The following is a 24,583-nucleotide window of genomic DNA, read 5'->3' as shown; positions in this document are numbered from 1 at the left end:
TAATTTCAGACGCAAACAGTCTGGGTCTAAATATGATCATTTAAAAGGGAAATGATAATAATAAGGGAAATAATTAAAGCTCTTACATCTTTTCATTTGAAGGCTTTCTGTGCCGGTTTCAACAACATATCACGATTTATTTTGAATTCAGAGTGGCACACTTCGGGACGTCAGGGGGATTTGGAAAGTTTCTGAAGGCATTGTACTTCAAATCTAGTAGACAGATGCTCTTTATTCTAAAGTCATGAGAAATTGATTTTTACTCTGAGGCATGATATCCCGCAAGGGGATCCAGTCTCTATAAAGTTGGACCAAATCTATCAGGATCAGCAAACACCGGCTGCAAGTGACTGCCGGAAACAAATGTAAATGAAGGTCAATCTCTTACTTACTGCTCAGACAGAACTTGATGAAAATGTAATAGTATTAAGAAACAGAGCATGTAGAGAAATTCAAGGAAAGGAAGGATATCTGAAAGGGGACAAACGCTCATTTATGTTCCTACATTCAGTATTCTGGGTTTATAGAACCTTTTTACATGCTTTAATGTTCAAAAAAAGCATTCCTCTGTGGATTGAGCCTTCTGATACTTTCACAGTTTTTTAAAAAGCACCTCAGCCTGCTTTATAATGAAAAAAGGCATGAATATCTCACTTTAAACACATTCAATTCAAAAAAAGGACTCAAAATAAAATGGCAAAGATCTGTAATGGACCGGAGGTAGATGCAACGCACAATAGTAGGATAATTAAATGTCTAACAAGCTGGTGCAGGCATAAACTTGAGGTCGGGTACAGAAGGTTCTGTCCTTCACCAGGGAACATGCGATGAAGGAGAATCAGAGTCAAGCAACAGGAAATAAATTCAAAGACGAGCACTGGAGAGTGTTGCATGTGAAGACGAAGAACAAAATGGCTGTGAGTGTGAATGACTGAGCAGGCGACCTGCAGAACTGGGATTATCAAACAATATATGGATTTATTGAGATCTAACGATTTATAATAGGGGGCCTTTAAACCATACAAAAAGATTCAACAAATCTTGCCTTGGTGGGGTGCCTCCATGTTTGAAAAATTCCCCATGCAATGCAAAATTACATGTCACGCAAAGATTAGTCTGCACCACCAAGGAGGCTAAAAAGAACCAGCTATATACAGAATGTAAATGCCTGCTGCTATTTTCATCACCTACAAAGAAAACTAAACAGTCCAAACAAAAATGGGGTAGAACATAAAGCTGGGTATGTCCGCCAGGAGGAGTAAATTATGGTGGACGTCTGGAATGAGACGTAGGGTGTGAGGGAGAGGTGGAAACATGAAATGTAGCGAGAGCCTTGTATTCCTTTCTGTGTTAAACTGGGCGTGAGACTGGGAGTCAGCAGCAGTGAAAGAGTGTGGTTATGGCTTGTGGTTTTTCACTCGGCACTAACATCTCAGCAAAAGGAGGAACAGAGGAGACAAAATAGACCCTTCAAAGCGTAAGAGGACATGCTGGTGCCTCACACCGGGAGAGGACAGGCAGAAAAATAACCACCGTGTGTCACATCAAGTACGTGCTGTTAGGAGCACATTATTGTCGCTGTGACTTTGGCTGTCAAACACAGGCTGTTTTTTATTTCCTTTGTCATTACTGAGGGCAACCTTAAAAAAACCTGTCCCCTAAATGACCCGTATGGTAAAAGGTACATTCCACAATATGTTTACATGTATAGATTTAAAAATATGTATAAGTGGATAACAATATGTTAATTATGTTGAGAATAAAAAAGGATCAGTTGTATTTGAGTTGACGTAAAACTTGATTATTAAAGGAATCGACCCACACATAACCCTTCATAAACCACAAAGTCTCTTCTACTACACTTTGGTTTTTGTACGGATTAAACAAACAAGATAAAGCCCACCTCTCCCAAACGGGCCGTGGCCGGCAACCGTACTGCCTAATCTCACTCACACTGGTCAAACAAACTAGACTTTAGGCTTGGGCTGGGTACGGATGGACAGTGTGAGTGCACACACTGTCACACTGTCCATCCGTACCGTGCCCCAGGACGCTCCGCTTGCCGTCTACGGCCCGTTTGGGAGAGGTGGGCTTTTGTAAAGCATGTTTACACGTGTACGAGCACAAGCACGAGGCCTATGGCAGTTCTGACGTCATTTTATGTGCGGCTGTTCACACATAGAAAAAACAAGGATGGACCATGCGCGGACATTTAAAACAATGGCGGCGAAAGGTTCACGTTGGTGTGATGCGGAGGTGGAGTGTTTACTGCAGTTTGGTCGGATGAAGATATTCAATAAGAGTCAGACAAGACGCACAAAAACTCTGAGGTCTGGAAAGATTTGAAAACAAAGCGATGCATCGCAATGACGTCAATCAATGCGTGTGACGTGTTACGGCGTGATGACGCATATGCAGCAAGAAGCATTCCGCCGAGGCCCAGGTAATGTGAGTACAAACGGGCCTGGGCCGCGGGGGGACAAGTACCCTAAAACACAGGGCACAGTACGGATGGACAGTGTGAGTGCGCCCTAAAACAGTGTTTTGAAAGATTTACCAACTGGCCTCGTTACCAGCTCCTCTCATAGTAAAGTCCATTCAAGTCAATTACCAAATGCAATCCAAGAGGAAGGAGCCCATTGGTGCTTTGTTTTACATGCACTGCAGAGGTTTGGTGGTATTACGAGCAGTGTTAGTGGTTAAAAATGTTCCAACTTCTGTCTGGATGGCTTATTTGATCTACAGTATGTAAGTGCCGAAAGAGACCATGGGATGATTTTGCACCAGATTTACATTGACGTTTCCTTCTGTTTCCACTCTTTATGATTTTCATCTATTTAATTGTCTATTAAATTACTATCTATCAAATAAAATAGTGAGTTAAAACAATGGTGATGGATCATATGAGCCTCTAATGAAAACATTTGCCTTTTTGCTGAGTAATCCAATCCGTGTGTCTGTGGCAACATTCCCTCTCTAAATTTAAATAAACCACCATATTAGTGACGCTGTTCACAGCGGTTGGTCTGCCGGTGGAACTTGTCACTGCCGTTTATGCTGCGCGTGTGTGTGTTTGTGTATGGATTTAAGAGGGGAACATCGACAACAACATGAATGTGTGTCAATAAAAAGAAAAAGTCAAAACACATCGGAACCGTGAACCTGATAATATGGAGCGCTCTGAGAGAACAGACTCGCCTGCAATTACATCTTACCACTACAGGCCGCTAGAAACAGGGTGTTTCAAGTCTTACAGATTATGACTTTAAGATAAACTTCACAGACCCATATGAAATGATCCATCTTATCTAATTTGCGGCAAGAATGTGCACATGTGTATACCCCAGATATGTCAAACTGCTTTAAGATGATACTTTTTTATTTTAGTTAGCATCAGGGTCAGAGCATTGAGGGCACTGAAGTCCATATTTTGGGGGATGGATGAGGTTTTTACTTAGATTTAGTTGAAAATCCGTTGTGCAGATAGATCCTGACTACTGTCTACATCAGCCTATATTTGCCTCCGCTAACAGACACACTCCTGGCCAGATTTTCATGAAACTAGGTGGGAGTGTGTAGCATGGCTCAGGGAAGCTAATACGTCGTTATTTTTCACTTTCATTGACATTATGAGATTGGGCATTTCTGCTGCATTCATGTGCTGTCAGAATAGTTGGAAAAATGTGTTTCTGACTGCGAAAATTCCTATAGAATGAACATTGTGAGGGAAGGGCGTGACTTGGCGGAGGTCTGTGCTCTTCTAGAAATGCCCCTTAGTCTAAAATGTAAAAATCTCCTTCAGACTACTACAAAATAATCTCCTTTAAATATAATAATGTGTGTCTGATGTTTTAAATTGAATTGTTATCACCTCTTCTCCAGAATCAAGAATCTACAGTATGCAAACATTGTTCATGGAGACAAGATGTCTCCTACCTAACTTCAAAGAACACTTCCAGTGTTTGTGCACTGGAGACTTTTGCACATCAAGTTACATATTGGGCCATGATTGGCTCGACACTAATTGCGATGATACAAATCCTTCTTGCATGGATATGTGTTAAACTGAGATTTAGAGGGATTACAGAGAAACGTTCTCGCTTCAGCAGCTGGATGTGAAAACAGCCTTCCAGTGTCAAACTCTGCACACTGAAGCTCAAACATCACAGCCAAAGAACAAGAAGCCAAACTTTTGAATAGAAGGGAGACTGTAATTCATTGATAACATAAAAGGAACAGTAAATTATACATTACACCAACCTCATTTTAGGGGACCTGCCTTCTTTGCATCCATGTAGGTAGTTTGGTAATAGTTACAATAATAAAGAAGACAATGAACCTGCATGTAGGACTCCTAACTACAGCCCTTGGTTGCATCATTCAATTAAAATGTATTTTGAAAAGCCACATCTTAATGAGGACATACTTGTAATGTAGTAAACATGGAAAAATTAATATGCATCGGTGGTCCTGATAAAAAAACTGATCTAATATCATGTGTTTTTATTGGTATATCCTATTACAGTTTGCTGCCGCCCTGTTTGACCAAGCAGAACCATTAAAGTTTAATCTCCCGGTTCCTTATCTACCCTGCCGGATAATTAATTTATATTGGCCTTATCATACTTTGGAGTATATCATACCTGCTGTGGTATGCTGTACCTATAATTGATGGTCTGCAGTGTTGCATCCCTCTCAGGTTTATCATAGGATAACATTTTTTTCATTGCTCCACATTGTGTTTTTTCACTCTGGGCATTCGTCCTGTATCATTTTCTGTAACCTCAGTCAGGAATTCTCTTAAGATACTATTTATTTTTCATCCCTACTCACGCAATTCCTTCTACCCGGGAAGGAGAAAAGATCAGAACTAAAGAAATACCTTGAATATCTGTATATTCATCATCATCCTTCTTCCTCTGGCAGGACTGATGAAAAACAGGCAACGAGAACATGAGGCTGAAAACTGAAGGCATAAAATATACTGGGGGAACAAAGGGAGAGAGGACCGGCTGAAATCTGGCACAAAAAAAAAAAGGTACTGAAGGAACACAGAACTGAGGGGAAAGTGGGTGAGTGAATTTAGAGCAGAGCAATGCACACACACACTCTCTCTCACACACACACACACACACATACACACACACACACACACACACACACACACACACACACACACACACACAAACACACCTTCAGGCAGCAGTATAATGCAGCCTTGTTATATCCACCTTCAGTTGGGCCAGTGTTCAGCGCAATTATCCAGAGAGTTGCCACACCCAGAGAAGCCCACAAGTCTGCCACAGAGCTCGAGTTGAAGAAATAGCACCAGCTGTGACAATTAAAGAAAACACTCGACACCTTCTCTCGCAAACATATTTTCACTGCTTCCATCAAACAGATTGAAAACTGTACCAGCAGCAGCTTTGGTCTCTGCCAGTGATTACAGGCTAAGTGTAAACAGTGGGCATCTGCCAGGGTCATCAGTTCAGCCACACAGAAGGTGGCGACACGTGGGAGGACATGGGGTAAAAGCAAGCTGCCTCCCTCTCTGTACTGTCTCTGTCTGCACATCCTGGAATGTGTTGAGGCAGCCTGACGGTCACCCTGAGCTGCAAAGAGTGGCAGACTTCATCAGCAGTAGTCATTAAGTTATATATATATATATATATATATATATATATATATATATATATATATACAAAGTACTGTATATATATACAGTACATATACGGTATACTGTATATATAACATGAGCCGTTTGTTTATAAATAAAAGCATGTGCCCTTAAATTGTTTCATCAATCTGTGCTGTTCAGGAGCATTTCAGAGATGTAATTTACTTTTTTCCCTATAGTTTCCCTGTTTATCTACATTTGTTTACCACATTTTACAAGCTGCAGGCAACAGCAGGGTCCAAACTACAGGGGAGCCAGGGGGAGTTAATAAGACATGAGCTCCCTGAAAACATGGCTTGGGAAATTTTGGGGGGGTCTCTAAAATATTGACAATATGCTTTTTGCTTTTTCTGTATTAAATAAGGCTATCATTGATGTATGATTCATTTCACAAGCTTAGCACTCATCTGTACTGAGTGTCATGAGCACTTTTGAGTATATTCAACAGCTAAACGGTACAATGAACGCACAAAAGTAAGAAGAAATAAGCAGTGCAGTAACAGAATCGTGACTAATATTTTATCAGTGCTGTCTAGTTTCACAGCTTGATAAGAGTTCAGAGCAGTTATCGGCTGCGTCAGAGACCCCTCGGCTCTGACTGGTTGTTGTAGGTCGGGTGCGGTGGAGATGTCTTAAGATGTCATTACTTTCTTCACAGATCGTCTGTTTCATTGTGCTGTTGCAACCCGTTCTCACCCAAATCGTCACATACTGCCGTTTTGTCAGGACCCTTATGCGTCACTTGTCAATGCCCTATAGGTAGCCCTGTGCATAAAGTGCATGACGCTCCCGTTCGCTGCACCAGGTAGCTTTGTGAGTCAAAAGCTTGATGTTTCCGGTGCGCCCAGTTGCTGTTTAAAACATGGGGTTAACGCATTGTTTATGTTGTGATCTCACATTAAACTACGTGGTTAGGTTTAAGATACAAAACCACTTGGTTAGGGTTAGGGAATCATTTTGGGTGGAGTTATAATAAGGGGACATTAGCCGGACATGTGCCCTAGTCTCATGGGTGAAAGTCTGGTGTTTGACCCATCCACGACCCCAACCAGCAGCGGTCTTAATTCTGGAGCACTTGGTGTGAGCGAATCACCGCGGACAGGTTTACAGGAATGCCAGCTATGACAAAACAGCAGTATTGGACACACTGTGAATGAGAACTGTCTGGCTGTCAAGATATACTGACAATATCAGCAAATAGCAAAGTTAGAAAGTTACCGACTTCAGCTTTACAATCCTTAAAAGTTTGTGAATTTGAGGAGGGGGAAAGTGCTTGAATTTAAAGGGACACTGTGAAGTGTTTTAAATAATCAACGTCTTTATTCATAACTAAGTCCTGATTGGTGTACAATTACCTCTTCCAACAATCTGACTTATCATCCTGAGCTAATAATTTCTTATCTGTATTTCCACAAGACGGCTAAGCTGTATGGCTTCCATGTCCTTCCGGTCTTAGAAAAACAATGAACGGCCGATGGGAACATAAAGCACTACGTGTACCAGTACATCTAAACCTTTTTTATTAAGTCTATGGGTTCAACGTGTTTTCGCTGAGAGCAAGCGTGACTGTGAAAGACTGGAGAAGCAGCTCAGCGAGACGCACTTGTCACCGCCCCGGCAAATTTGAAAGCCTGCACTGCACTTTTGTCCATAATGCAACATCACACTTACGCCACACCACAGGAGAAGGAATCCTCGTTGCCAAACAAGCAAAACATGAATTAAAAAGGCAACGTAACCGGGAAGTTCAGAAAACAAGGGTAAACATCGGGGTAGTTTTTCCCAGGTGGAAAAAGTTAATGAGAGAGAAAGATTTCCAAAGTCGCCTGCTTTCGTCTCAACATGTAAGTCAATGTTGCTGTCAAAATGTCAAGCTTTTCTCATTGCTCGGTTCTGTAATTCGGTGCATAGCTTCATGGCACTTTTCATTTGAATGCAATATATAATTTTACCACAAGACGTGAGAAAAACCTACACAGTGCTCCTTTCAGTATTTTGTGCCAGAAAAGAATTGAATGAATTTCTTTTGATACTTAGTTAGTTAGTAATCCATCTCTGTCTCTTTCTTCACGCAGGCCTATTGTTTTTCTGTGTCGGAGAAGGCAGGAGGCCGTCCGTCACTGTAGCTCAGCACAGACACGTTCACACAATCAAGCCTCTCCCTTTCTCTCTCTCTCTTTTTAATTGTTGTCCGTGAGCTTCTGTAGAGCCTGCTACTTCTCATTATAGAAACCTCGGTGTAACAGTAATCAACCTTGATCAGTGTCTGAAACTATACTGTGCTGGGTCCTTGAATTTGAGGTAATTGAGCCTGGAAACTTCTTGAAAATCATTGAATTCGATGAATAAGAAGGTGTGGGAACCCTGTATAAATTACATTAATTTAACTTAATTGTTCGTGCCATAGCAATCCCTGATGCATACTATTGTCTTATTTGTTAATGAGATAGCTGTCAATTTAGAAAAAGAGCAAAGGTATTGGATTGGTAATTACTATTGGCAGATGAAATTAAGGTAAAATGAAAAAGTCGGATGGCACATCTGTAATTATTAGTCACTTTACGCAAAATAATGCCTTTTATATTTATTATCGTTTGACTAAAACAAAAATCACAACCGGATTCAATAATTTATGAGAAGAAATTAATATAATTATTAATATATTAATATAATATATAGAAAGTAATATTTTCGTGGCTGTAACCAACAAATGTTTAATGTTTTACTTTTTTTAAATGACTTAAATGATTCATTATCACTGTTGATCAAGAAATTAACTTAATGTGTCATTATTTCATCATTTCATTTTGAGTGCTTATTTGAATATCAATCAAAGTTAAGATTGAAATAAAAATGTATTTATATTATATTATTTAAATAGTAACTTAGGTGCCAGTTTATTAGGTACACCTAGCTAAAACTGTTGAACTTTTGGCGCTAAAGTTGTTGAACTGCGTTGAACTATACTGACAGGTGTTGCTAATATATATTCACATTTATACCAATGAGGGCACAATGAACAATAGTAACACCTCTGTATGACACAATTCATTTTCTGCACCACAAACTACAACCACCAAACGACCCTGAAGTTGAATCAACACTTCTTTAAAACAACAAACAGAACATTGAAGCTTTCATAAAGATTTCTCGCAGGTCTGTTGTCAAAGACGACATTATCTGCCTTTGATGCCTTTCAGTCATTACTCATTGATCACAGACTGGTGTTAAATGCAGAAAAGACTGAGTGTTGTACGTTGTATTCTCCACCTCCCCCAGTGACTCTGACCTAGAACTATGAACGGGCCTGACCCGACATGAACCCAAATAATTTCCCAAACCTGACTAAACACCACTTTTTTGTCCATATGTGTAAGTTGAATAGATATCCTGGAAATATATATGAAGCCGACCCGATTCAGACCTGACAGAATTTGGAGAAATAGCAGTCTAACCCAACCCTGCAGGTCGCCTGATCGGGTTTGGGCATCAAAGCAAAGCGCTGTCATTAAAACTTAAATAGCACCTATCAGCCTTGCTGAGCCATTCAAAACTCATGTTCAACATTTGACTCAAGAATAAAATATTAAAATGTACGTGTATAGAATCAAAGAATGACGGCCTCATCCAAACTATAGATTGTGCGGTCATCCTTTATGTCCGTCCTATCAGAAATGGGATGCCACAGGGCTCTATCCTTGATCCATTGTTGTTTACTCTATACATAAACAACACAATCCTTCCAAATCAATATTTTAACATCCATTTTTTTGCTGATAATACAATTTTACCTCAGCCCAGACCCTGACTCGTCTTAAGTGTGTCATTGAGGCTTTCCAAGTATCGCTCTTTAATCACAGTAGTTTTAAACAGAGATATTTAAATACCACTTGTTCCTTCTCGATACCAATACTGAGTACCAATCCAATACCAACTCTGTATGGATGTGACTGTCTTTGTGTTTCTGTTTCTATTCTGTTTTTATCTATTGTTTTGATATATGTAAGAGAGGATTTGACTGTGCCAAATATAATGACAGTAAAGACGATTCTGATTCTGAGAACTATAATTGTGCATGATCCGGCTCAGGTTAAACAAATGACCAAATACAGAGAATGAATGCCATATAACTGTCTTTTGTAATCTAGATTGACAGTCTGTCATCATAGTCAATCATAATGAAAATATAGCATAAATAATGTACTTTTAAAGTAGTTTTTCTGGGCTACATGGTATCGGATGAGTACATTTCCAATATGGTATCGGAAAAACTCTAGTTTTGAATGAAGAAAAGACCGAATATATCGTATTCTCCATCTTCACCAATTACTCTGAATTACCTGCCATTAAAACTCTAAACGGCTCCCATATCATTACTGTAGAATCATAAAAATATTAAGGAATTTAGCCTGGGAGCAGACTATCATTAAAGTTTCATTCATTTTCAAAAGTTAACTTGAAAATTTAAAGTCCAACGGCCTCTTGTAGAGAATTAAAAGGATGTCTGTCATCTTCCAACCGTAAAACCATTATGCAGTCATCCTTCATGTTTGTCCTTGATGGTGATATTCTGGTAATGTCATGCGGCCTCATCAACACTTAAGCTGTTAAATTCTGTGTATCATAATGCATTAGGCTTTATGACACATTTGCACATCATTGTTCTCCGTATTACACGGTTGGATGGACCTCCTTACAGTCTAGAAGAAAAAGTAAACTCTGCCGTTCATTATGAAGCTCTACCAAATTATCTCACATCTCTTCTCTCATTTAAATCTAGTAACTACAGCACACAATCCTGTACCACTTAACTGTGGAGATATCCCTCATGTACGCACTATAGCAAACTCAACTTACATTCCCCTTGGAGTTTGCAAAGCTTTATCAATGTTTTATTTTTACATTTCTCATAATGGTTTCTAATTCCTTGTTATCGTCTAGTTTCGTTGTATTTTTTTTTACTGTTTGTTGTTCTCGCGTCTCTCTTGGAAAAGAGATATTTACTTTATTTCACTTATTCAATGTGTAGAGTTTAAAACATAACTGTAATTCTCATCTGTAGTCCCCTGGCAGGTCAAAACAGAGAAGCATGTCAGCGCTAGTCATGGACAACAATGGTAGAAATTCAGGTCATATTAATCTCAATAAAGATTGAATAAATAAAGAGTTTTAGATAGTCATGCCTAATTAAGTGGCAATAGAGTGTGTATTATTTATTTATGTTTGAGTTGCTGGGAAAAAGAAAGGGGTGTGATTTCTGGAATATGGCTCGTACTACACATCCCCTCCTAAAGGAAGGGGTTTTAATATTTGAGGAAAGCGCAGTAGCTCTGTACAGAGGGAGAGTGGTGCTGTTTGTTCAAATGTCTTGTCTCTGCACTGCATTCTTGTTTTGTGGTTTCCTTCAGTGCACATACAAGTACATCTTTCACTCTATGACAAAACATTTCTTGGTGTACAACCGTGGAGAATCAGCACTAACTGTCTGACACTAAAAATCCTCTTTGATTCAAAGAGACTGATGCCCAACCTGCCGTTTAGCGTTGCTAAAAAGATTTGTCTGCTTTCAAATCCCACTGATGCAACACTAAGAAAATACACCACAAAACACGGGCGCAGGAAAGGAACATCTTGTTGTTTCAACTGTTTAGATTTCCCCTTGAACGTAGCTTTCATTAAAGTTGAGATACATTTTTAATGTGCCACATGTAATATGGAGCAGTTTCATCTGGGAGCATGTAAGACCTCTGCTAACCTCACATAAGGGCACATTGTATGGCAGTGAATTCCTCTGCACTCTGCCAGCCAGCCGTGGCTTTGAGAAGTCAGTGAGGCCTTAAGTTCCTGTAACCCCTCCAGAAAAAAGGAAAAAAAAAACTGATGGGAGTGAAGTGCTTGAGGAATGGTTGGTATTCTGAAATGTTTCTCTTCTCCACAAGTTTATTTCTGGGTCCAGGGAAGCATTCCTCGTCCAATCAGAGAGCTTCATTCTCACACATCACCACATTTCCACAATCAGAAAAACAACTGATTATATAAAGGCTGAAAAGCAGACACATACTGTGGCTTTTATGAACAAATCATACTGAGTGAGCTCAAGTTTGATTCATGTAATGCCACTTTTAAGTAAACACGATCCATTAACCAATTTACGTAAGATAAATGGAAGCAGGATACAGTTGATCCCTTCTAATTAGACAAACACGGCCAGCGTAGGCTCCCTATTTATCAAAGTTAAATCTGTAAAACAAACAAGGTCACTGACATTGGAGCTGGAATACAGAATTAAAGACAGGAAGTAGAGAAGGGGAGAAGTCAGGGATAAGAGTAAGTTGATACATTAAGAGAAATGTGAAAATGACTTACCACTCTCACTTATCTCTCTCTCTACACTCTCTCCCGTCTGTCCCCCTTCTTCCCTCAGTGTATGACAAAACTTCCCAAGTTGTTCCTCTGCACAGATTCTCTCTCTCTCTCTCTCCCTCTCTCCAGATTCTCTCTCTCTCTCTCTCTCTCTCTCTCTCTCTCTCTCTCTCTTTCTCTCTCACTGACCAGCCAAAGAAAACAGCAAAAGGTTGACATCTAGTGGTGAGTAAAGCTACTGCATGCAATAGAATATAATCATCTTTTGTAAAGCTGTTGGCCCTCTGACAGTTTCCTAAAGTAATTTATAAGCTAATTTGCTCAGATTCAGTTGGCGATTGAAAAGCAGCATCTGATGAATACAAATAGCCGCTTATGATAAGATACAAATGGCCATCCCCGGTCTGTTTATAAGCCAAACCAAAAGTATTTTCACAGCTCACCATATAAAAGAGGCTTTGAATCTGTCGGTAAGATTAAACTCTAATGTGGATTATAATAAATCACATATGACTATTAGCGTGTCTCCACTAGACACTGCTTTGTGCCAATTTGTAGCATAACATTTGTGAATGTTTGTACATATTTGTATGTTTACTGTCAAATACTTGTTTTCTTTACTTTTTTCATACTTTTTAGGATACAGCGCAAAAGGTCAAACTGCCATGTTTCACTGCAAAATCCACATGTTCTTGTTTCTTGTAGAAGGAAGAACAAAACTAAGGTCTGCAGCCGTAGCAGTACCTCTGTGAGGCTGCACACTGTAGACTTCAGCATGCTGACAATGGCGATCCTAACATGCTGACTGTGTTTAGTGCTGATTCATTTTGCCAGTACTTAGCCGTTAACCAAACTAGTGATATAAATTGAAATGGTGACCTGGTGATGGCGCCAGATGAACATTAAGAGATCACTAAAAGTTCCCATATTACCGTAATTCTTCAAATAAAGGGCTTAAATAACGGCCGGGGATGTAACTGACACAAACAAATAGAGGCTTGAATAATGTTACCGACACAAACAAATAAAGGCCAGGGGAAACAAGGGTGGATAAAGTCCCAGTGGCTGTCATATATGGGCATGCCAACGAAGCATAATGTTTATTTCCATCACTTTCATTTTATACATTCAACAATATAACCATGCTATATTCAACAGTCTGTTGTTCTGGAGTGTTTTTAATTTGAAATGGATACAGGAAGTGTTGAGTTTGTAAAAAAAAAAAAAGGGGGGGGGGACTGATGGGAGTGAAGAGCTTGAGGAATGGTTGGTATTCTGAAATGTTGTTCTTCTTCACAAGTGTATTTCTGTCTTTCATTGAGGTCCAGGGAAGCATTCCTCATCCAATCAGAGAGGGGGTGTTAACGACACGAGCAAATAAAGGCCAGGGAAAACAATTCAATTCAATTCAATGTTATTTATAGTGCCAAATCATAACAAAAGTTATCTCAGGACATTTTACAGAGAGGGTAAAGACCACACTCTATGACTCATTTATGATTTACATAGACCCAACAATTCCCCTGTAGAGTACGGTGGCAATGAAAACCTTCCCTATAACAGACAGGAACGTGGGGCAGACCCAGCTCTGTGGAGGACGGACATCTGTCTGCACCGGTTGGGGAGGAAGAAAAGGAGAGAGAAAGAGAGAACAGATGGACAGATGGACAGAGAGAGACACAGACAGACACAAAGACAGAGACGGACACACTTCCAGTAACTATAATAATATCTATAGTAATGTGAATATGACTTATATGTGATGGCAGTTAATACAGCAGAATAGTAGAAACAAGCACAGCTAAGGTTATAGACTATAATAGTAGCAGGAAGCGTCATGCAGGACCACGGCAGCAGGCACCACCACGATCAGCAGGAATGACAAGAGTGAATAAAGTCCCAGTGGCTGTCATATACATGTGCTAGCCAACTAAGCAACTCAAATATGACCAAATAAAGAACTACTCAAATACAAGCCTGCTTCAAATAAAGGCCTGCTACCTTTTATAGTTGAGGTCACTATTTGAAGAAATACGTCGTGCTAATTTTCATGTTCATACTTGTATTTTGGATTTCTACTAAAAACATGTTTACACTTTAATGTTCAACATGTACATTAGTGGTTAGCACTGTCGCCTCACAGCGAGAAGGTTCCAGGTTCGCATCCTGGCTTGGGCCTTTCTGTGTGGAGTTTGCATGTTCTCCCCGTGTCTGCGTGGGTTTCCTCCGGGTTCTCCGGTTTCCTCCCACAGTCCAAAGACATGCACGTGTTAGGTTAATTGATTACTAGGTGTGAATGGTTGTCTGTCTCTGTTCGTCTCTATGTGCCCTGCGATAAACTGGCGTCCTGTCCAGGGTGTACCCCGCCTTGCGCCCAATGCCAGCTGGGATCAGCTCCAGCCCCCCGCGACCCCGTCAGGGACAAGCGGTTGAAGATGAATGAATGTCTGTCTGAATATACCTGTCTTCACCGTCTGTCTGAAATGCTGCATTAAACCACCTGTCTCTTTAAGACCTCCTCCTGAAAAAGCCCAGTCTGCTCTGATTGGTCAGCATTTCCGCTTCTTCCACATCTGCACTCTCTGTGTCTCTGCAACGCAATTGCAGCCATGAAACAACTGTAAAGGCACTGTAGCAACACTTTCTACCTATATATCGTATAGTTGTGACATCAGAAGGCACTGTACCGACACTTTCTACCTATATATCGTATAGTTGTGACATCAGAAGGCACTGTAGCAACACTTTCTACCTATATATCGTATAGTTGTGACATCAGAAGGCACTGTACCGACACTTTCTACCTATATATCGTATAGTTGTGACATCAGAAGGCACTGTAGCAACACTTTCTACCTATATACAGTATCGTATAGTTGTGACATCAGAAGGCACTGTACCAACACTTTCTACCTATATATCGTATAGTTGTGACATCAGAGGGCACTGTAGCAACACTTTCTACCTATATATCGTATAGTTGTGACATCAGAAGGCACTGTAGCAACACTTTCTACCTATATATCGTATAGTTGTGACATCAGAAGGCACTGTAGCAACACTTTCTACCAATATATCGTATAGTTGTGACATCAGAAGGCACTGTAGCAACACTTTCTACCTATATATCGTATAGTTGTGACATCAGAAGACACTTTAGAAACACTTTCTACCTATATATCGTATAGTTGTGACATCAGAAGGCACTGTAGCAACACTTTCTACTTGTATATTGTATAGTTGTGACATCAGAAGGCACTGTGGCAACACTTTCTACCTATATATCGTATAGTTGTGACATCAGAAGGCACTGTAGCAACACTTTCTACTTATATATCGTATAGTTGTGACATCAGAAGGCCCTGTAGCAACACTTTCTACCTATATATTGTATAGTTGTGACATCAGAAGGCCCTGTAGCGACACTTTCTACCTATATATCGTATAGTTGTGACATCAGAAGGCACTGTAGCAACACTTTCTACCTATATATCGTATAGTTGTGACATCAGAAGGCACTGTAGCAACACTTTCTACCTATATATCATATAGTTGTGACATCAGAAGGCACTGTAGGAACACTTTCTACCTATATATCCTATAGTTGTGTCATCAGAAGGCACTGTAGCAACACTTTCTACCTATATATCCTATAGTTGTGACATCAGAAGTCCTTGTACTGGTTTAAAGAGTTTCTGAATACGGGCTGCATGCATTTTTATGTGTGTTTCATACTTTCACAGTTTTTATATAGCGCATCGACCTGTTTTAGAATTTAAAAAAGACATGGAAATCTCACTTTTTAGAATATTGTACCTTTAAAAAGTCATCCTAAGGGGAACGCAAATGTTTTCACTTATCATTACAATTAAGTTGTTGAGATATTTCACTCTGAACCAAAGTGGTTAACCGGCCGACCAACTGACAGACGTCCCTGAAGCCATGCCTCTGGTGTGGCTTCAAATATTTAACTGATTTTACTGTTTAAACAAAGAGGTGAGAGGTTTCCTCTTTTGCTCATTAGCACACAAGCTATCTGACATGACAGGTTGTGGGTTTTATAGAGCCAAAAACTGAAATATGTTGGCTCCAGATACTTGCTAACAGGCTTTTCGATCTTGTTGACACCTTCTCTGGTTTATTACAAAGATCTGTACTGAACCTTTCATTGTGAATATTGGTGGGATCTAATTAATGGATGTTTCAATATCAATATCTTCAACATACAACTAAACAGATATAAAATGTAAAGCAATTTTATAGAGGCATGAGCTGGACAGTACACTATACACATGTCAGACTGTTGCTACAGGGTTGTGGTGCACATGGTAATGCTGGTCGGGATGGGAACGGATATGATTTTATTGATACCAATGACATTATCGATTCTGCTCCAATCCTGATCAGTTTTCTGTGTGGAAAAGCAGTCGGCCTAAAAATGTATTTGATCTAAACTCAAAAAATATAAGGGTGGTGTAAATGGAGTAAAGTGTAACTGAGGTTAATGTATGAGTTGCGTCTATACTGGAATTATAAATAATAATAATAATAATAATGATAAAAAATCGTATAATAATAAAATAATAATTATTATAAAGATAAAAATAATGAAGATGATGATGATAATAATAATAATATATATATATATATATATATAATAAAATGTAAAAGTGGTGTAAATGGAGTAAAGTGTAACTGAGGTTAATATATGTGTTGCGTCTATACTGGAATTATAAATAATAATAATAATAATAATAATAATAATAATAATGAGGATAACAAGTATTATAAAAATAATAATAATGAAGACAATAATAATAATAATAACAATAATAATAGTTAGAAAAATCTTATAATAACTTAAAATAATAAAATAATAATAATAATATTCATAACATGATGTTAAAACCAAACTTCTCGATGGCTGCTGGGGGTTCTTGTCGGGCGGACGCATAATAACAATTATTATAAAAAATAATAATAATAACGAAGATGACGATGATGATGATGATGATGATGAGGAGGAGGAGTTTTGCTTACATAACATCACAGTTACCTTTCTGACAGTTTAAGTCTTTACCTTTCACAATAAAAGCCCTACAATAGCATATATTCTCAGAGCATTTCGCTAACAGGCAACTCACTAAAGTATCTTATGTATCTTACGGACAGTGTGAGTGCACCCTAACATTAATTTGAGATTAAAAGGTGACAAATGAGCTTCATTTTGTAATATTGATTAAAAAAAAGCTCTCTGACAGAAATCCCCACCACAACACGTGGGTTTTCCCTCAATGACATTTGTGCGTGAAATGAAAACGCCATCTCTGCACAATACAAGTCAATTGAGACTAAATGGCGTGAAATGAACACGCAAACATCATGAAATGCGTTTTGATTGCACGAGAAATGACTTGAGAAATAGCGTGTAGTGTCATTCACACGCCTTTTGGTGAAACCAGGCTGAATCAACAGATAAATGTCAAAGGGATGCACTGGTGATGCCAACCTGTAAACAGTAATGATAATGTGATCGATTAGGCATGCCTAGTGGGTACTTTATTTGACAATTACATAAAATATCAAATACAACAAATCAGACATGTACTCAACATAAAATTGACAATTGACAATGCACTGAAAAAAGAGAATAAATAAATCAGGGTATAAAAAACTCCTGTACAATCAACCATATATACTGTATATATAGCTGTATAATTATATAAAACTATTAATTTTCAATTAATAAATTAAATATTTCAAGAGTTTTAGAGTCGACCTTGAAAGCGATGAAGTAGGGGATAGTTTTTGTTTCATTACACCTATGCAAATAAACATTTTTTTAATTTAACAATAAATTCAAGACTATATGCCTCGTGTTCAAAATAAAGAAATACATTTGTACACTCAATTCTGATGTTACAGCACATTTTACCAAATACATACTGTGGTATTGGAGACCAAAAGGACACAGAATTAAAGCAATTAGAGAAAATATGCGCCAATGATTCTGGTTCATTGTTGCAAAAAAGTACATTTATTTTCAGTGTCTGAGAATTTGAAAAGGTAAAGATTTGAGGGGAAAATGATGTGTAAAATGTTGACATGTACTTCCTTAACCTTTAACCTTTAACCTTTAACCTGCCAGAGATGAGATGGTGATAGCCACGCCCCCTGCCAGTCCGCACCTGGGTAGGTACGATGCGCGCGAAACCTGGTTAACGTCTTATAATAAAGACTTTGGCGCGGGCGCGAATCTTCATTGCCTCTTCACCCATCCTACTGGTAAGCTGTGCAAGTGCTTTCCCCATTTTCCTGCATGTTAAATGTCAAGCTAATACATATAAGTCATATAAATGTAGGCCTAACGTGAAGTGCAAATGTGTTATTGAATGCTACAGTTATCAATCTGCTCCTTCTTGAAGACCACTTCCATAAAGTATTCCTATAATAATGTTGCAAATAAGATTTCTTGCATACTTTACAGTTCATTTAATATTGACCTGTTTCGCTTCTTTTATGTTATCAAGCCAAATATGCTTGAATCTACAGAAAAATTGAAAATGTAATATGAAAAAGATCTACACGCAATTATAGGACTGTTGTATGGATTTTGTAGTATTGCTTTTGAGTGCAACATTAGCCTAGTTTTAAAATGTTCTTTATCTTTAATGCTATTTTCTTTACCTTACAGCATCTTCACCCCCTTCACCTCCACCTCACCCTCACATACACACCTACACACTTACAGAGTCCTATAACAGCCCGTCTCCCTGTTGTGTTCTCTTCTATTCTGATTTTTACCACCCTACTCATCCCTGTCTACTTCAATCTCTCTCTCTCACTGTGTGTGGGTGTGTGTGTGTGTGTTTGTATTGTGTTAGTGTTCAATGGACGGCACCTTTAATATCAATTTATTGGAAGCTGCAATGCTACTGGGGGACGCGTTTATTGAATGCACCCCATTTCCTGCTCCTCGGCCTCGTCGGCGGCGCCAGCACAAGAGAGGCAGTGAGGGGAGACCCCTAACCAGCAGCCATCAGGAAGGTGGGTTCCAATATTATGATTTGGAGAGTTCATCATCTTGTTGTAGTGCATTGTGTTGTATTACCAGTGACTGCTTTTACCTCCCGGCCACCTGTCATGTCATTTATCTTTTACAAATAAATAGCAATAAGTTTACATATTTGTAATCGCGTAAGATTTAATGTGTTGCAGCTGAAGTATTAATGCCACCAGTGAATGATCACTGGGACAACACAAGAACTGAATGGATTACTACTTCCTCTATTCTGTTTACACAAGTGGGTTCATTTCTCAGAGGTTATATAACAAATAAAGGAAGCGCATGCAAGGGTGAACTAAAATAAATTACTTTTATTTAACGCAGGTAACAAAAATACTGAATTTTAGATCTGGGACAGGGAAAACATAAGAGCAACAGAAACTACCAGGAAGGAGCAGGTCTTATGCAACCTTATGCAGTGACCAGCTGCCTCCAGCGCCCTGATGGCCTCCACCTCCACCCAAGCAGGAACATGCTTCACTGAAACACAACGCACACGAGCCCTGACAGACGCCCTGGGGCGGGCACGGTGTGCACATATTGAGCAGTGGTGGGAGTAAGTACTCATGTATAGGTAAAAGTAGCAATACTACAGTGTAAAACCACTCTAACAAGTAATCTGTGTGCTACATTCATATTTTTACTTGAGTAAACGTAAAACAGCATCAAAGAACTTAAAAAACTCATGCAGAATGGCCCATTTCAGAATCATATATATTATACATATCATTCATAATTGAATTTACATACGACTTTAATGTTGCAATTAGCTAAGCCGTCTGTGGGTGTGTGAGGGTGTGCGTGTTTGTGTGTGTCTGTGTGTGTGTGTGTGTGTGTGTGTGTGTGTGTGTGTGTGTGTGTGTGTGTGTGTGTGTGTGTGTGTGTGTGTGTGTGTGTGTGTGTGTGTGTGGCAGTAGTGTAAAGGCACCTTGACTGGTTCAGAAGGCACCAAATAAGTACATTCAACATAATTTGAAGTAGCTTATTACTTTGTTTACTGCTGGGTAACCTAATCCTTATTACATCATAATTTGTAAATTGATTTATACGGTAAGTCGTATTAATAAACTGAATCTGCAAACTTATTATTAACTAAAGTTATAGAATAAAAGTAGTGGAGTAAAAATGTCCAATATTTCCCTCTGAAATTTAATGAAACAGAAGTATTAAAAAAAGCCTCAAATGGAAACGAGTGCCTTTAAAATTGGGCTTTAGTGCCGTACTTAAGTAAATGCACTTAGTTACTTTCCACCACAATACAGTATGATGACTGCAGCTATTTCACTTGAGTTTGTTGGGCTTTTTTAACCTCACATGACTGATTTAACTGTTCATGAGTGTGATGGGGTGGAAGAGAAATACAGTATTCTACACAAAAGACAAGAAAAACCAGCTCAAATAAACTAAAATTCCAAGAATAAACACAGGTCTACAGCCTCAACACACCAAACCTGACATTCTGGCACAATAAACAAGAGCTGCATTGATGTATTTCTTTGTTTATTTTTGCCTTTGGGAGGGAAAGTGTTTGTCGAAGGAAGGTTTTCACTCACAGAAGCTCTGAAATCATTCAGATAAAGATCGATGTCTTCTATTCATTACTAATGCTAACTGTGAGACATTGTTAAATACTAATATGTCAGTAAGCAGACCTACAAGTAGAATAGAGTAAGTGATGGTGTCATTATACTGCTGAAGCCTGAGGGTTGAAGTATCGTTTTTTTAATACAGGCACATACATTGAAAGGCGAGCAAGGCAATTACGGGGAAATGTAATGGCTTCTTAAATTAAATTGTTCTCATATTATTGCAAATAAGAGGCATGTTCAAGTCGCTGTTACTGGAGGGCAAGAAGATGTATCAGGAAACAGGTGCCACAGAACAGTTACTGAGATAATCAAGCAATCAAATTCACATCATTCTGTGGCACGCGGTTGAAATGGTGAGCACACTCTCTACTCTTTGTGTAATTAAATATGCGACATATTACAATTTTCCTCTTCACTTTCTGCTCCACTCTCTTCCGTACTATTCTACTACTCACAGAGTCATTCAAATATTATTGCGAAGCACATAAAAAGGTCAAGACAGCAACTTAATCCCTTGAATAAACTTTACTGTATCCATGCTTTCCAGAGAGGTGACTTTTGCTTTTCAAGGAGAACTTTTATACTGTGTCACTTGGAAATAGCTCCACTTCTTCCACCATTGATCAACCCTGTACGGCAGCGTTTTATGAGACACATTTATACAAGATATTCAGGGGTGGTATTTTCATTTTATGTTATTTTTCTACTCAGGTCTAACACACGCCGGAATGAGCAACCATATTGAAAAACTGACAACAAATGATTTGCTTTTGGTTGCCACCAGTGGCAAAATGTGCACCTCAAAATAAACACATTTGAAATATGTGTTGGTGATATTCAAAGTTTTCTGTTTCAGTCAGAACTGGAACCAGACAACGCTGCTCCCTTGTTATGGATTATTATGAATAACACACGTAAAGCAATTTAAATTAACTCCACCTTTACCTGTTGCAACATTAGTAATACTCACATATTTATGCATCAGCAGCACTAATTGTAATCTACTGATTTATCTTCAGAAATTGTAAAATAAATCCGTAAAACTAGTACTTTTACTTTGGCTCTTTAGGTATTTCATACAGTCTATGATTTAAATGCCAGCATTTGTGTTCACTCCTTAAACTAGGTTTTAAATGCAGGATATTTACTTGTTAAAGATACGAGTAGGACCAAAATACATTTCAGTTTTTCTGCTCAGCCTCAAACCATCCAGACCTCTCAGATGGTCTGAGGTCTGCTCTGTGTCCCCAGAGTCAGGACTAAACATGGAGAGGCAGCGTTCGGTTTTTAGGCTCCACAAAACTGGAACAAACTCCCAGAAAACTGCAGGTCTGCTGCAACTCTCAGTTCTTTTAAATCAAGACTTTCTAATTGCCGCTGCTTTTCAGTAAACTGTGCTGTAACTTCTGTAACTTTAACCATCTTTTATGTTTTAAATTACATTTATATGTTTTATGCGTTTGTTTTTCCCAATGCTTTTTCACTTTTTGGACCCTGTGGTGTCCCACTTGTCCAATTGACCTTTTACAAATTTGTGTTTTTTAAATACGAGTCTAAAATAAAATGTTACGGCGTAAACCATTAACATATATTGTATTTATCTCAATTCTAATCAATATAGATTTTTTGTGTTGGAGGTGGACACATGGCAGCGGGTAAAGAGTGGAGGACAGTGAGAGCAAACATACTTACGTTATAATAATGTAACATTATCTTTATGAGTGTGTGTGCATGTTTCTGTGTGTCTTTGTATGCAGATCAAACTGACCGGATGCCCATATGAAGAATGTAAATGTATGGGATATACTGCCCTACAAAGCTTAAGTGCAGTAACTACTCAAAAATTTAAGATAAAAAATGTCTTTAAAGGTTGTTTATTGTCCCAACAATAAATAATAAAACAATATTTGACACACTGATGATGGATTATGGTTTACCAGTTTGCATTTTAATAATTAATATCCAAATAAATCCTAACATCCAAACTATAAGGCCCAAAATTGTGCAGAAATCATGTTATTAGTGATATTTTAGTTACTGCACTTAGGCTTTGTAGGGCAGTATAGCAGCATGTGTTCTAATTGTTTTAATTTGTATATGATCGTCACATAAAAAAGGCTAAGGCCATTGAGCTTCAGATTGAAAAAAATTATACTTACTTATACCATGAAACATGAAACGGGTCAATTTTGACCTGAATACCATAGAAGGGTTAATGTTTTATGTAAAGAACTTTGAATTACCTTGTTGCTGAATAAACTCGCCCAGCCTATCTCTTCCACCATTGAAGATATGTAACATAATCATTAACATTTGCTAAATGCAATGAATTAGATTTGTAACAGCCACATTTCTGACTGTTTCTTTGCATTACTGCTGCTTTTGCTGCAGGAACTTCCTTGTAGTCTCAACCATAGACATAAAGAGTAGACGCCTCATCGAACGTTGGGTCTACTGGCGTTGACGAGCGGTGGGGCCGCCATCTTGGCCCGGTCGCCCGCTCCACTCAGTGTAAGGACAGGACACGGTTCAGCGTATTTTAATATTCACAGTGGGATTAACAGTAATAGAATATTCTGATATATGATATATGTGATGTATGATAGGTGTTTTGCAAACACTATAAATATAAACACAACAAGAGAAATCATTTATAGAGTATTAATAGGCTGTATTTCATACATGAATACATAAATCTCTCTCGCTCACTCTCTCTCTCTCTCTCACACACACACACACACACACACACACACACACACACACACTCAGAGAAAATTAAAATACATATAAATCAAGAGTATCAATACAATTAGGTCAGAGAGAGAGATGACATTTTGGACACATCTAAATACAAGTCAAACAGACACACTTCCATTTAAAGCACTAAAAAAAGCAAGAGCCGAACCCTATATGTTTATAAATATTCAGAAATGATCCATGCTCTGCCAGTCGCATAGTCGTGGTAGTGGAGAGGAGAGGGAGGGTCCACATTTGAGCGAGTGTGTGTGTGGTATAAAAATATATATAACATTTTGTTAAATCAATCATTTTCACACTGTTTTGTTCTTGCACAGTTACCAATTAGAGTGTAGCTCTCATTCTAAAAGACAGTGATGTTGTAGGAGTACTTTGTATAGTATCTAAAATGACTGTGTCCTTTGTTTTTAGGCAAGGTCTAATTATGTGAATGTCTTCTTTATTACATATTTTAATGATGTAGTAATTGTATTTAATGTGCAAACAAAAACACGGGGCATAGTTCAGTAATATCCATTTTAAATTATACAAACCATTTAAGATTTTTCCTTAGTTAAATAAATGTATGATTTTTTTAACTTCTGTGGTCCAACTGAACTAAAAAAGCCTGGACTCATCAGCTCTGCTTTACAAACATGTGACGTTCGTCCTGCTTTAAGTGGAGATGTGGAGAACCAAGTAAAAATGTGTGGAACATTTAGTTCAGCTGTGAGAATATCGGGCACAGAGTGGAAACACATGTTAAATCTCTGATTCATTCTTTATAATAAACCCCACATCATGTTGCTCCTGTTTGATGAAACAGTTTAACAGCAAAGGATATTGGTCAGATTCTGTCACTTCTCCTTTGATAGTCTAAACTTTAAAAAAAAAAGTGACATGACATGAAAAATGATCTCATAATTCATCTCAATGTCATGTTCAATATTTAAAAAAACAAAACTGAGAATATCTGAGGTGACCTGAGATTAACTGTCTCTGAAGTGTCTTCCTCTCATGAAACCACAGCACATCCTCCGCTGACCTACTGCTGGAAATGTGCAATCCATTTACACTAGACCAAATGTACGACAACCCCTCTCCTCCCTGCTTCTCCTTTAATATCTACACAGGCATACACACACACACACA

At 38.5% G+C, this 24,583-nt stretch overlaps 1 protein-coding gene across 1 annotated transcript in view; it reads right to left on the bottom strand.

Annotated features, from left to right (window-relative positions):
* The window catches only part of tspan4a (tetraspanin 4a), a gene marked incomplete at its 5' end in the record, with an annotated part of 155,192 nt that extends 143,064 nt beyond the window's left edge, over positions 1-12,128 (bottom strand). Inside the window, one exon of the mRNA XM_083916516.1 lies at positions 12,044-12,128. The remainder of the gene's footprint in view (positions 1-12,043) is intronic.
* Between the last annotated feature and the right edge of the window lie 12,455 nt (positions 12,129-24,583).

The sequence above is a fragment of the Echiichthys vipera genome (genome assembly GCF_963691815.1).
Source record: "Echiichthys vipera genome assembly, chromosome: 1".
Lineage (NCBI taxonomy): Eukaryota > Metazoa > Chordata > Actinopteri > Perciformes > Trachinidae > Echiichthys > Echiichthys vipera.
The sequence above is the reverse complement of the archived record's forward strand: the minus strand, read 5'-3'. Positions and strand labels throughout refer to the sequence as shown.